Raw genomic sequence first — 14,614 nt, 5'->3', positions numbered from 1 at the left:
TGCATTGAACGTTTTGCAGAAGTATTGCGACCCTGTCGGCAAAAACTTTTTCTTGCTGAACCACTCCAACATATTACATCATATATAATAGCTTACATGCGACAACTTTTGTGTATGGTACGTTCTTATGTATGACTACGGATGAGGTGTGTTACAAAACACATATTGACTGGCAATTAGGGCAACAGCATACGTCTTTAACCCCTCGGGCCTGTGAGTCACCCCCAAAAACAGACTGTTTCCCTCGGCCTACGGCCTCGGGAAACATTCTTTTTTGGGGGTGACTCACAGTCCCTCGGGGTACAGAGGTATGCTGTTGCCCTCATGGCCAGTCAATATGCGACATTTATGACTGTACTGATGATACAATACCCGTACCTGTCAGTTTATCTCGAAGAATTATACATGTCCCCAGACGTCAAATATGCCGAATTTACCATCTTAGAGAAATCTATTGTGAGAAAATAGATAAATAAACAAATAAATAAATAAATAAATAAAAAATAAATAAATAAATAAATTAATTAATTAATAAATAAATATCTTTAAATAACGCCTGATGGTTGACCATAGACAGTAAAGAAATGTTTCCTAGAGTTTATGGTGAGGCCTAACGACATCCATGGCTGAGAAAATATACAGAGCTTTCGCATTATCGTATGCAACGAGTTTGAAACTAATTTGTGATACTTGGATCTCCATATTTTTCAGATTTCCCAAACGTGTTATGTGCCCTTTGCGTGAATATTGCAATATTACAATATTACTCATAAAAACTAGTGTTAAACTTAAATATATATACAAGCAGATTCTCTTACATTTGAACATTAAGCCGACATTATTGAACCATTCAATTATTGTGTTATATGGCACAAGGCGACTAATTCACTTCCGGGTAACGAACCCGGAATTGTTACCCACGAAGATAGTTCGGAAGAACATAGTGCAGCCTTGAAGTTTTGATATCTACATGGATGCTTGTTTAGTTTGAACTTTAACGTCAAAAATTTTTGTAAAGATATTTGTCTGCCTGAATCAAAATGCAGACTGTTGTGAATAATGGCTGAAGCATTTGGTAATATGAGGAGTTCTAGGGCTAATAGAAATCATAACAATAAGCCTGAATTTTGTCAAAAATACCACTGAGGGCGTTATTTTCATCGCTATCTCTAAATTTCCGTGGACTTGCCTACACGAAAAAATAACCGGTAGTCAAGCTGACATTGACCTAACACCTGTTAAGAGGATTCGTGCTGCTGAATGTTTTAAAATAGGAAAATCGAGCTCAACGCTACTGTGGTGGCCTATGGGAAATTAATTAGTGGTCTTGTGCCATATGAACACAATTTATGTCAATGTAGCCTTCCGTTTTACGAGATGACACATCTCCCTTCTCGCTCCCAAGGTTCACTAGCATCGTCTGGTTCGGCAAGTACTTCTGGATATAACCGAAGTCAACCTACAGAACAGCCTGTACCACAAACATCGGTAATCGGTCAAGGTAATTGTAAGCAACTGTAGATCAGGCAAGATGACAGATTAACTCTTGCCTGCAGATATATTCGTAGACGATACAGCCAGACTGGCTTGTCAGACACACGGAAATAACTCATAGGTTTCTTCCTGGGCCTCGTATACAACAGTTTGGTTACCCAGACTGCTGTGCGGGACTCTTTTCCGGACGCCATTACAGTGGGGACGGCCGGAAGACAGCCCCGCAGAGCAGTCTGGGTAACCGACACTACTTATGCAATAACTTAGGCTGGCAGACCTCTCTAATTACAACATAAGTAGTAATCTAAAAAATGCAACTCCTTCTCGAAGTAAGAACATTTTGCACACAGACTTCTAAAAAAGTAGAACAAAGATACTTTGCTTACAGCATGCGTCTCTTCACATTTGAATCAGCTTGTACAAATTTACGAGTTGAAGTAAATAATTTTGTTAATCTCAAAAACAATGTTTTAAACAGTAAAGCCTTAAATTAAGTTGCAATATAAAGTTGTCATTGTGAGCAACGTATTGTTTTAGTTCATCTATTCGTAAACGCAAACACATGTAATACTAATACGTATTCGTAACTTTGTCATTGACATCTCAAATACCGATGAGCCAACAGAATTAGATGTACAGGTCGTCTGCATTGTTTGCGTACTAGTTGCTATTGGATGTGGCATTTGTACACTAATGTTACTTGTGTAGTTGATATAGATACATTAATACAAACAGCGATACATATCTACAAACACCCCTGCCTGCCTGCCTGCCTGTCTGCCGGCCTGCCGGCCAGCCTGGCCTGCCTGGCCTGCCTGCCTGCATGCCTGCCTGCCTTGGATACATGTTTATCAGTGCATTCGAATAACAATTTAATACGGATTTTCGTCTAACATTTAAAGCATTCGATTTTCGTTTGCAAATGAACCAAAACGTTTTGAAGGAAAACTGAGTAAGAGATACACGTAATAAAATAGCCAAAACAATTGACTGTGTACCTTCGTGGCATGAGACCACTTTCCCTCCTGACATTGGGCAAATATTCGCCTGCCGTTGGGCACATAGTCCCTTCTTTGGTATATAATAAATTACTTAATTCATACATAGTAAACAATTTCATTCATTTTTTTTATTCAAAGCTCTCATTGAATTAGTTGGCATTCAGCTATTTGGAGTCTTCAACGTAACCATGGGAACCGATCAGTTGTTATCATTCGGCGTTCAACTTGACTTTGGAAGTGAAACAATAACGTTTTCAAGTTCGGCCGATGATTTATTTGACGTACACTTTTACTTTTCTGCCGATGCATCTGGGGAATCTCATTCCATGAAAGTAATCGCTGGTCTTGCAGCGCCCTTAATGATCAACATTCAACCAAATTCTCACATAAGTGTTCAAGGACTACTTGCGACGTATGATCTTCGTGGCCTTGGCTGTGCAAGGTTTCCGTACGTTTGTATAGACATGTTGCTAACTGGGGTTACCTCTGTCATCACAGATTGCATCCAGGTAGAATTCTGCACACGTAAGTTATATTTAAGGTTCACGATATCTGGTTTTAGCAGAGATCAACTCAGTCTTGTGTGGTAACGAAATGGGGAATTCCGGACAAAATTCGGGCACCGGGCATATCATGATTAAACTTTCTGCATAATATTTGATATAACTTGCTGCTCACGTTTTCAAATCTGTATATCCAGGATTTGATGATTAGGTGTATGGAGTTTTTGTGAATTGTCAAACTGAAGTCTAATGACAGTTGAAGCACAAATGTCCACGGGTATTCGATACGTTGAGTGTTATTGGGCTTTAGCCTGTTGGCTCGCAAGCTTACAGACATTCTCCTTTATCTATAGACCAACTTCATGGCATGTATATTGATGTAAGTGCTAGTAGTGGAAGCAGCTTGGATGTAGTAACTGGATCATCGAAGTTATTTACCCTTGACCTTATGCTAGCTATTGGGCCAGATACAGCGTATTTTACTAGTGAAAGTGAAAATGTATTCGGAATGAATCTGCATCTGAAACCATCTGAGAACGGCCCGGAGGTTATGACATTGACCACAACAACCATGGAAACACACGAAGTGCTGGTGTTCCCGAATGCAACAGTAGCAGTTTCTGGCGTGATCTTTTCAGGAGCAGACCTAGCAGACCTGTCATGTGACAACATCACCTTCGCCTGTATCGATTTATTCCCTACTGATAATTCAATACCACAATGGAAATGGTCTGAGGGCGCTATTTTTTCCGGCTGTTTTTCATTGCTCCCATCATGTATTGGTAGTGTATCGCAGTCCTTCTCTAATTGCACTATTGGCAGTCAACATGCCGAGTTCTAGAAACTGTAAAAACAGATATTTTTTTCACAAAAACAAAATGTTGGACGAAATTTAGAGAAGAGAAAATTGCCAGCATAATACTACACAGTGAGCAACATCGTGCAAGTTTTATTGTCCAAGCGAAACAGCACGCGGCGACCATATCAGCGATTCCCCCAAATCACTGTGGTTTGAGCATTGTATTCCCCATCCCATACTGGAAAAATCCCTACCTGATGTTCCCTTATAAAAAAGTCCCCCTACCCATGCTCAACCTCATCACACGTATTGCCTTCTATCCTGTCGGGGATCCCTGCAAACAAGTAAATTCTACACCTTACTTATTGGCTGAAGACTTTTTGAAGTCAATATTTACGAAAAATGATTCACCGACAGTGATAAATAATTGTCATCACCAAACCGTCCTCTCGCCACCCAGGAAACTATTGGACAAGATCATTTTTGCGAGGATCATCGTTGGCTATCGCATTTTGCATGAATTTGTGTTCATAATTCATATATATGTGAAATTTCATTACAAATTATACATCTAATTAATGAAATTTATAGTTAACTTTCTACTTTTAAGTTTACAAAGGCTACACCATCATGAAATAGAAAATATTGTTTCAAATTGTTATGGTCTTTACAAATGATCGATACTTTTGTGTAAGCTTTACTCAACCGAAGATATACTATGACTAAAATCTTTTAATTTACCGACCGTCACCAGAAACGACCAATGGTAATTAGATAATGATAAGAAAAAAATATGAATGGTTTCTTCTCTTTTCACATTCATATTCCATTAGTTCAAGTCACTCCAAGTCAAAATCCACTGACAATTAATGGCAACATCGATGTCGTAATGGGAGTTCCAAACGATGTTACTCTGCCACTCATCATCGAAATTGCAAGTAATCAAACAGGAGTTAAATCTGGTCAAGCCAACGATCTGCTGAAGGTTGAGGTGTACGTATCCGGCTCTGAGAATGGGATGGACTCAAACGGAGAAACATCTGAAGCCAATGTCACATCGGAAGCAGTGACATTTCAAAGCAGCGAGGTTCTTCAGATCGTGATGACGGCGAATCTGGATCTGTCTCCTGGAAACTGTGAAAGTTTTCCTTACGTCTGCATCAAATTGTCGCCAATGGCAAACTCTGGCTGGTTTTGGTATGGTCCTAGGGAAAATATTGGTCCTACGTGTGTAAGTCTCACATCTTGCAGGAGTAAGTATTTTCGATGTTAACATTTTTCTACGGTGTAAACTGCCTGGTTCTTAAAGTTACTTAAGTAACATCTTACGGACTCTCTGTCAGGTTTCGTCACCGTTTTCATGGTTAAAGTTTGTGACAATGATGATATTGATTATGTTTTTGATATGTTTCATCCATGCGATATCATCGCATTACAATTGTAATGATATTTATGACAAAGACCCTTATGTTAATGATTGTATCGTTTAAGAATAAGTAGTATGATGATGATGATGACGATAACGATGATAACATGAAGCACTACTTAAGGGTAAGATTTTTCCAATTTTAGCAAGGGTTTTATTTTTTCAGACACCGTGAAGTATGTGTTGGCGTCAGAACACATGACATGGCCAAATGCTCTTCAATACTGTCAGGATCTGGGGAAAACACTACTGCGATTTGATGATAAAGAAAGGCTGTTTTACTACTATTATTACGAACTCAAGATGTCAAACAACAGTTTGTAACAATTACATAATTTTCCTAAGATGAACATTCTTGTATTAGGTCAACGTTTACATGGCAATTTACTTAAACGAGGTTTATTCATTTGTAGACGCAAGTTCTAGCAATTGCTAAATTCCTTTGAAGATTCGCGAGTACAATGACGCATAAAATTGGTGCCAGCGTACAAGGATGGACGGACTCACGAACGTCCATGTGAATTTATTCATCTCGTTTCTCATTCATTACAATTCAAATTTCTTGATATTTTATTATGCAAGTGCATGGATAATGATTATCATAAGATTGATCATAAGAAAAGTTGTTGTGTGCCTTCAGTTGCATTGGATGGATGGATTGATGTAAACGAGAGAAATTCCGAAGGAGAATACCAACACTCAGATGGATCAATGCCACCTTTCATGCAATGGGCAGAAGGTGAACCGAAAAATCTCGAAGGTGAAGACTGTGTTCAATTAGGGTAAGGGCCATTTTCTTTCCTTTACATTTGAAGTCAACCAGCATTACTATCTGATGTTGAATATATCTCAGAAAATTGCTTTCGTGTGCTTCGTTGTATAGTGATTGAATTGATGGCCCAAACGGGAAAACATGAGAAGTTTGTTGTACTGAGAAATGTTGGTCTTTTTAAAACCTCGTAGATTAGAGTGATATACCTCGAGTTAACCTAAAGAATTAATTTTATCGAGCTTCCAATCTGTTTAAAATAAAACAAACCACATTAAAAATGTCGCTGTAATTGGAAAAGAGAAGAACTATCATCCCATCATCTGATTGGTTGTGTATTTCTTGTTTAGATGGGATATTGCCGAGTGGAACGACCTCGCTTGTAATTACCAAAAACGATTCGCTTGTCAGGAAATAAGTGAGTAAATCTATTAAAGGCATTTATTGGTCTCTGCTGTGAACGTAAGGAGACGATAAAGAGATTGAGTTATTATATACGACTGATCGGCAAAACAAAAATGTCAAAAAGGTGAAAACATTCATCAGTGGTGTTGTCTGCAATATTATAGCCCGCGACATTTAGCTAACACATGGAATGTTAAAGTCAACACAAATCTGCAGACTGTTTTCTTTAAATCTGATAGACACAAGGTGAATGCTTGTCAAAGGCCTACCTTCACGTGGTAAGGTCTTATCTTAAACTTACTAAAACAAGCTAGAATGTCTACATAGTTCTGGTTTGAGTGTGAAATATTTAATATGCAACATTCCAAATTATATCAGTATATTGATGGCGCAAATACAGTGATCTGATTGGTCGAGATGCCAAAGAACCGTGGTATTTTCGTGATATACTACGGTCGGCACACGAGCGAGCCAATGAGGTATACCACTCGATTTTGTCCAGTTCACTTCATATATGCACTCGCTATCGCTCGTGCACATATGTCGTGAACTGATCAAAATCTCGTGGTATACCGTCGCTGGGTGTGCTTTATTGCTTAAGTATATACATTCAAAGGCAATCTGGCAATATGATCTTTGTTGAAACAGAAAAGATGAATATATCGTTGGAACCTACCATTTTAATAACAGGAATAGTAAGCGATACGTCCCATTATGGGAACCAGAGCTCCATGCATCCAACAAGAAGGCTCTGCATGTGACAGGTATATGTTGACCCTTACGCTTGCAAATCAAAACGCCAATTTCCATATTGAACAACTGTCTCGAGATTAACCTTATCGATGATGGTAAGACCGAGGACAGAGCAACGTACAATCTGCAAGGCGGGGCAGATGCCCCAAAGGAATTATGCAGATTACCCTAATCCTAACTAAGTATGTTCTGTTCGTCAGGCTATGGCTCTACACTGCAAATTCTTCTGGCTTGAAATATAACCACTTGGTTGTATGTGGCTTGTGGGTGAACCAGTTTCAAATATTTCGGTTTGCCCGCAATCCACTAAGATTTTTTGGTTTGCAGTCACGCCACCACAAAGAGTATGAATGGCATGTATTCATACCAATACATGGGTGGCTTATTATCAAGCCCGTCATGGCATAAATTTAAGCCGAATGGCTTCTTTTTAAGCCTTTCATAGTCTAATCTCATTGGTTAAATTTGAGCCACTGGCATCGTTTGTTTATTTATATACCGACAAATTCATTGGCTCATTTTTAAGCCAGCCACACGTGGCAACTTTTTTTGGCACTTGAAATTAATCGGCCTGTTTTCAAGCCATTGTCATGGCAGTCACTGGCTAATATCTCAACCAGTATTGTAAATCACATCACTACATTGATAACAGCGAGGACGAAGCGCATCCATGCCTGCATTCAGTGCGACAGATTGATTAGCTTTAATTTTGTCGTACTGTACAATTTTGGGATGTTTTCAATTGAACATAAGATATGAACTTGCTTCAAGTATGCGGGTACATAAATATCAAAACAATAATTTGAAGGAATTAATTGACAATACTGAAATAGTGTTGATCGCAAATGACGTCATTTTTCTTTCATTAACATGCAAAAATAAATATTGGGCCTATAGGTCGGATTGTCTGCATTTCCCGCGAGAACAACGAAAGTAAAAACCACAATAATTTATGGCTCATGACGTGCCAAAAATATGCAAGCCAGATCACCGCTGATGATAATTTAGAGCGTTACGTATACGTGTGTCCACGCGTGACGTGTTTCAATAAAGTCAACGGTCACGGTCATTACGTAACCTTTGACCCACGGTTCACCCTTTGTAACATTACGCTTTAACATAGTTCAATTTTACACAATGATTCCCCGAGTCAATGTGAACTTCGTTATAGATATTATACACCGTGACATATGTAAGAATTATTGTACTTGCTGATTGATCGTACTCTTAAAGTGACCGCTGGCTAGTGGAATCCTCACCCCTTCACTTCAAAGGGAGTGGCGTATGAATTCCTCTGTCTGCACGCCAAGCCACAGCCGAGATGCAGTGCAGCCGAGACAGTACTCTACGCAGTCTACGATCGTCCAACCTTTCCGAAGTCCTTTCCGAACTACGGCAGTCCCCGTCAGTTTACCTCCAAAATTTCCCATATAACAGTCGACAGCAATGGCTTCCATCACCGACGAAATATGACTTTGGAAGAACATGTTATGTACAGCGAAACTACATGTATTTGTGTTCATTCGTTCAACCATGGTACTACCTCCATGGTTCAACCATGCATCGAGTCACTCGATGGAGCACAGTCCCGCTAGATCTGTGCATGGAGGTAGAAAGAAAGAACCGACGTCTTTGGAATTTGAGGCAAGTAAGCTTTATTCCGTGTTATATTCCGTGTAAGATGTGCAAAGTCATTAATTTATACCGGGCTTGAATTTGTTCAAACACTTCGATCGCGTTCCGAAAACATTTCTGGGAGCCGCCATTCAACTTCCGGTACAGGCGGCTCAGTGAAACACGGATGCCCTACGCTCAGTCAATGTTTATGCATGGATGTAAAAAAAAATTACATCCATGGTTTATGGAACGCGATCGACATGTTTGAACAAATTCCAAACCCCATAAACGACAAGGTTAGTGTTGTGTAGTGTTTGTCTTCAGTAGTGATAAATCGGTACGACCAAATTCAGCAAATATGTAGCATTTCACATCACACGCCTCGTCCAGTGGGATGTGCTTATTTCATGTACGTGGTGGAACTCTACACGGCCGTCGGCATTGTAGTGCTACTGGTGAGTGAGGTCGCAAAACCAAAACTCCCCACCGCCTCACCATAGCGCTTCAAATTTTGCAGCTAGTGCACATATTCATATCAATGATGATTGCCAAGGATGTAACAAATGGGCCTGATGTGTGTGTGTCCCTTTTATACGGTGTTTGTATGGCTTTCATGACGGCAAACTGACTTGCCATGGTGTAGATGCAGGTATCCTCATACCATTCTTTCAATAACGAAACTAGACTGTTTCATGAATGATATTTCTTGGTTATGTTGATAATAACCTCGACCTGGCAACTTAGATGATTTAATACAGACAAACATACCTCACAAATCATTTGTCCGAAATGACGTAATGGTTGATTCTGTTATTCAAGGCAACTTTATGTTTCCACAGCTTGATTTTAACTTGGGTCCTTCAACGTCATTGTTTACACAAATCCTGTGAGCCATCTTGTCATTCAAGACAGGTACATACTAAAGTGATTCATTTCCAGCAAATAACTTCACATACAAATGTTGACCATTGACTTCCACTTACTGGTAATAGATACTTATTTGTTTCTTTTTCAACAGATGGTCCAGGGCATGATATACTTGATACAGAAAATGCCTTCAGCTCCACAAATTAACAATGGATTCTCTGAGCACAATGTGGAAACAGAATGAAGACTCTGCCCTCAGATATGGTGGAACTCAGAAAGTGAATATAAAGGTGATCAAATATCGTTGTGTGCAGCGATAATAATCATGTTAGGCGTGAATGTTCCTCATATTTCCACATATTACTCTAACAATGTGGGTTTTGTTCAAATTTCAGCTGTTATTACATATCTGTGACATATCTTTGTCGTAGTCACACAACATACATGATAAGCATTACACTTATTATTGTAATTAAGGTTGTTCACAAAATTCTGGGATTTATGTCCGAGTACATAGTGCAGCGGAGGTATTGTCCTCGATGCTACGCCTCTCGGACAATGCTAAAGCGTACGATGTACAAGGACATAAATCTCGGTATTTTGTGAATAGCATTATTATTATACACCTTTTTTGGTCCAATTTTTCCGCAAAAAAGTCAAAGTGTTTTTGGGATGCCCATCACATACTTCACCAGGCGATTGCAAGCAAACTGAGAACACATTCAGCGTGTCAACTAAACTCAAACCTGCGCAGCACAGTGTACATGATAGAAATTGTAGGTCAGCAGCATAATTTAACTCTAATTCACAGGGTTTTGATTCACCACTAGTAACGTTGTGAAGTACTGAATGTTTAGAAGTATACTTTTTGTTAAAAATTTAAAATCATCTCTCCTTTTTCCCTGCACTGACGTAAAGGTTTTTTGAGGGCAAATGTCAAATAGGTCCAATGACACCAAATGTTATTGTACTGCGCCACAAAGTTATTTGACTCTGCATCCTGTGATACTGAAACTTACTGTACAACGAAACTCAATAATCAATCACATGAGGGGAGGCACTTGCATGCACCTAGTTTATGATATTGAATCTTAGTCTGATGTATAGAAGTAGAATAGAATTGACATAATTTACCATTTTCCTGATTGTTAAACAGGCATCAAACTTCTCGGTTCTCAAGAGTGTCTTTTGTGGAAAAACTGCAGTTGGACAAATGGTTATGGTTTTGACGTAAGTATTGCTTGTTGAAAAAATTTGTTACCATAATTCTGTGCAAATTAGTAAAGGCACATTGGCTGTAAATTTTAGCAATTTTGAATCTTCATTGTTGTGTGAACAAACTGCAGTTTTGATAGCTATATAACAGTCTCATGAATACCAATATTCTGCTTGACAGTGTACTGTGTACATGTTTAACAACCATTGTTGTTGTTGATAAATGAGTTCTGTATAGCCTTTGCGCCTGTCGCCAGGGGGCATGGAACTATGGGAAAATACTAAACGGAAGTGTGGTAAAACATATGACGACTTCTATACTTTAACACAGAACGGTGCAATTTTCGAGCGGAAAAAGTGAGTGAAATATGAAATGCATATTTATGCTACAACAAGAAAACACCTAATGGTGCATGGGACTAGCTCTGGTAAGTGTTCATGTGCATTGTTAGGTCCGTATTATTTTATAACTGTAGATATCGGCGATTTTCAGCCTGCGATGCGGCCAAGTTGTAGACTCAATACGAGAGTGGGTGACGCAAACTGTGTCACATGGCCCTGCTGACAGTAGCGCCGGTATGATGACTGTGCGCTTCCCGAATCTAAGGGACCCGTAGTAGCTCAGCGGAAACAAATTTACGTGAATGTTCAATTTTTTTCAAATATTTCAAAAATAAAACACAGCAATGAAAACATAAGTCAACAAAGTATGAATTCGTTAAAATTTTGAATTTTTACCCATAATTCTGAAGATTTTGACATACTGGCCATGTTACGCCGTCATACATTGTACATAGTGAAATGAAAGTCTACAACTCGATCGCTTCGCGTGCCAAAAATCACCGATATCTACAGTTATAAAATATTACTTGCTAAACAATGCACACAAGCACTTACCTAAGCTAGTCCAATGCACCACTAGGTGTTTTTTTGTTGTAGCATAAATATTCACTTCGTATTTCACTTTTTTTCACTCGAAAATTGCACCTTTCCATGTTAAAGTATAGGTCGTATGTTTTACCGCACGTCCGGTTAGTATTTCCCATAGTTCCATGTCCCCTCAGGACTGGCACAAAGGGTGTATTTCAGACTGAAATTTGAATTTTCAACAGTAACAATGCTAAATATGCACATATGAACTGGGTTGATAATGTATGTTTGACACTCATCATGCCTAAGAAGAAGAACAAGAAACTGCAGTTTTTTGCACAAAATAAAATTACTTGGAAATTGCTAAAAGTTACAGCTGATTGAGCTTTCAACATGCTGGATTTGATTACTGTCAGATTCAGTGCATGGACATTGTGTAACACTACACTTGAAAATTCATACAACCCTGTTACCTTCAGAGGGCTGGTTCAGGGATGTACACACAGCTGTACCAGCCCTAACAAGCAACAGAGACTACCAGCTATTAAAATAATATCCCCAGTATAGCATAGTCAGAAAAATAACTAGCACAGCTGCATTTACATCCATGTACCTAGTGTGTGAACAGTCCAGTACAATTGTTCTGCTTATCAACTGCAGTTTCCCATTCAAGTCATTGAAGCATGATGAAATCCCCAATGTTTAGCTACTCAATACAGTATGTACATGTAGCATTGTTATTGTTGAAAATTTCATTTAGGGCCGTACAAGACTTCATTAGTCAATTATAAAAATGATCAAATATACAGGCTATAAAACTTGGCATTTTAGTATGCTGTGGAAAGTAGACCAAGAAATTGTAGTTGATAAACAGTACTGAAATACTGAAGAAGTAGACAAAAGTTACAGTTAATGGAGCCTCATTTACTTATTTCAAACTACATACATGTGAAGTATATCATCAATGATGAGGGTTGCATAGCCAGAGTGATAAAATGCTTTCTCAAAGGTCTACTAACTTCTTTGCAAGTCTCAAAAGGACATTGCACTGTGACTCTGATATATCTTGTCTTGTAATAATCATTTTGATATTCTTGAATTGAAATTCATTATCGTGAAATTCACTCCGTAGTTTCACAACGTTTTGCCAGTGCACTGTAACAGCAAGCCTATGACATTGACAGTAACTTGTAAGAGCTATCTTTGTCATACTGAGAGACTTGCCCTGAGCAGTCATGTCAGATTATTGATGCACCAAGAAAGACTTGAAATTGTGTTCCTGCAGTCAAATATGTGTTTAAGAACATGACTGTTATATACTTGTGCAAATTCCCTAAACATACCAGTTTCTAGGCCTTGCCCTCATTGTACAAGTAGCTGGGCACTGAGTGTTTTACCAGGAGCTCATCTTGGACCACAGAGTTTGAATGTTTGCATCTTTTATATTGCAGGATGCTGGAAACTCACATTCTGTGGACGAGATGCAAAGCAGCAGCCCTGTTTAGGTGTGCTCGTCTATAAAGGAGGAAACAGTTTGTGTTGTTTCTTGAAGGTGTTATATTCTGCAGCATGGAAAGAGACAATGTTGTGCTAGGTTTGCTTAGTTATGTAGGGTTTCAAACTTTGATTACATCAGATGTGTGAAAGGAACATTTCAATTTGTAGAGTACTTCTGGCTTGACAAAGCTGGGATGAGAAGTAAATGGGCTGACAATTATGAGTGGTCTGCAGTGTACAGGGGATTTCCAGTGAAACAGCTAGCAATTTTGCATCAGATGCATTAAATTATGTTATCAGTATGATTTTACAAGTAGCATTCATAAGAATGTCATTTTTAGTATTCCCTTGTAAGTATTAGATTCAATTATGTTGCAACAAAGACTGTTTCATTTCTTGTAAATTGCAATAAATGTTAGTCTGAAATTCATTTTGATGATTGTTGTTGTTTTTTTTAATGTAGCTTGCAGGATTTCTAACTATTTCAGCTGTTGTTTGTGTTTCTCAGATATTTTACAGTCCTGCTTTGTGTAGCTCCATCACATAGAGGACCCAATAGGCCATTCCGTGGGATGATAATCCTCCTCTGTGTCTACAAAATTTGAAGAATCTAATTTAAATTTGAAGGATGGTCAGAAATAATTATCCCTCCCCTCCCCCCCCAGGAAATATGGCTAATATTGAACTGGTTTGTCAGCAAGCCCTACAAAAAGCCATAGATTGGCATGCCTGCAAGCCAGCTTGGAATGGCTTGTTGGTAAACCAGAGGAATCCTTACAGTGGTTTGCCTGTAAACCAGAATTAGTCAGAAATTGGTTTGTTTGTAAGCCACATTGCAGTAATATTGGCTTATCTTCAAACCAGATGGAACCAGAATTGGCTTACTATTGATCCATGGAAGTGTGGTATTGGTTTAAAAATAAGCTACTGTTCAGCATTATCTGGTATATGGGCAAGCCACAGTATCTTAAACATGGCTTGCTAGCAAGCCTAGTTCATATAATAGTGGATTGCCTGTAACCATAGTACTGCGCCACAAAGTTATTTGACTCTGCATCCTGTGATACTGAAACTTACTGTACAACGAAACTCAATAATCAATCACATGAGGGGAGGCACTTGCATAGTACTAACTGGTTTACTGGCAAGCTGAAGTGATCTGTACTTGGCATGTATATATGCCGTATCAAAACCCAACTGGCAAGCACAGAAACCAGACTTGGCATGCCAGAAAGCCAAATATAAGCCAAAATCACAACTCGAAACAATCCGTTTACTGACAAACAAGCCGGTTTATTTTTGGCTTGAATTTAGCTGGCCGGCAAACCAGAAAAATTTGCAGTGTAAATATACTCTGTGAAGTTTGATACATCGTCGAGGACTGAATGAAAAATGCCC

The 14,614-nt window shown here is 38.8% G+C and overlaps 1 long non-coding RNA gene across 1 annotated transcript; it reads left to right on the top strand.

Moving 5' to 3' along the window:
* Positions 1-8,261: 8,261 nt before the first annotated feature.
* On the top strand, positions 8,262-13,646 carry LOC139140846 (uncharacterized). The gene is made up of 4 exons (XR_011554077.1): positions 8,262-8,794; positions 9,786-9,912; positions 10,791-10,864; positions 13,171-13,646. It is a non-coding gene; the product is annotated as an uncharacterized lncRNA (long non-coding RNA).
* The last annotated feature ends 968 nt before the right edge of the window (positions 13,647-14,614 follow it).

Source organism: Ptychodera flava, chromosome 1, assembly GCF_041260155.1.
Source record: "Ptychodera flava strain L36383 chromosome 1, AS_Pfla_20210202, whole genome shotgun sequence".
NCBI classification, from domain to species: Eukaryota; Metazoa; Hemichordata; class Enteropneusta; family Ptychoderidae; genus Ptychodera; species Ptychodera flava.
Note: the sequence above shows the minus strand (reverse complement) of the source record. Positions and strands in the feature narration are given on the sequence as shown.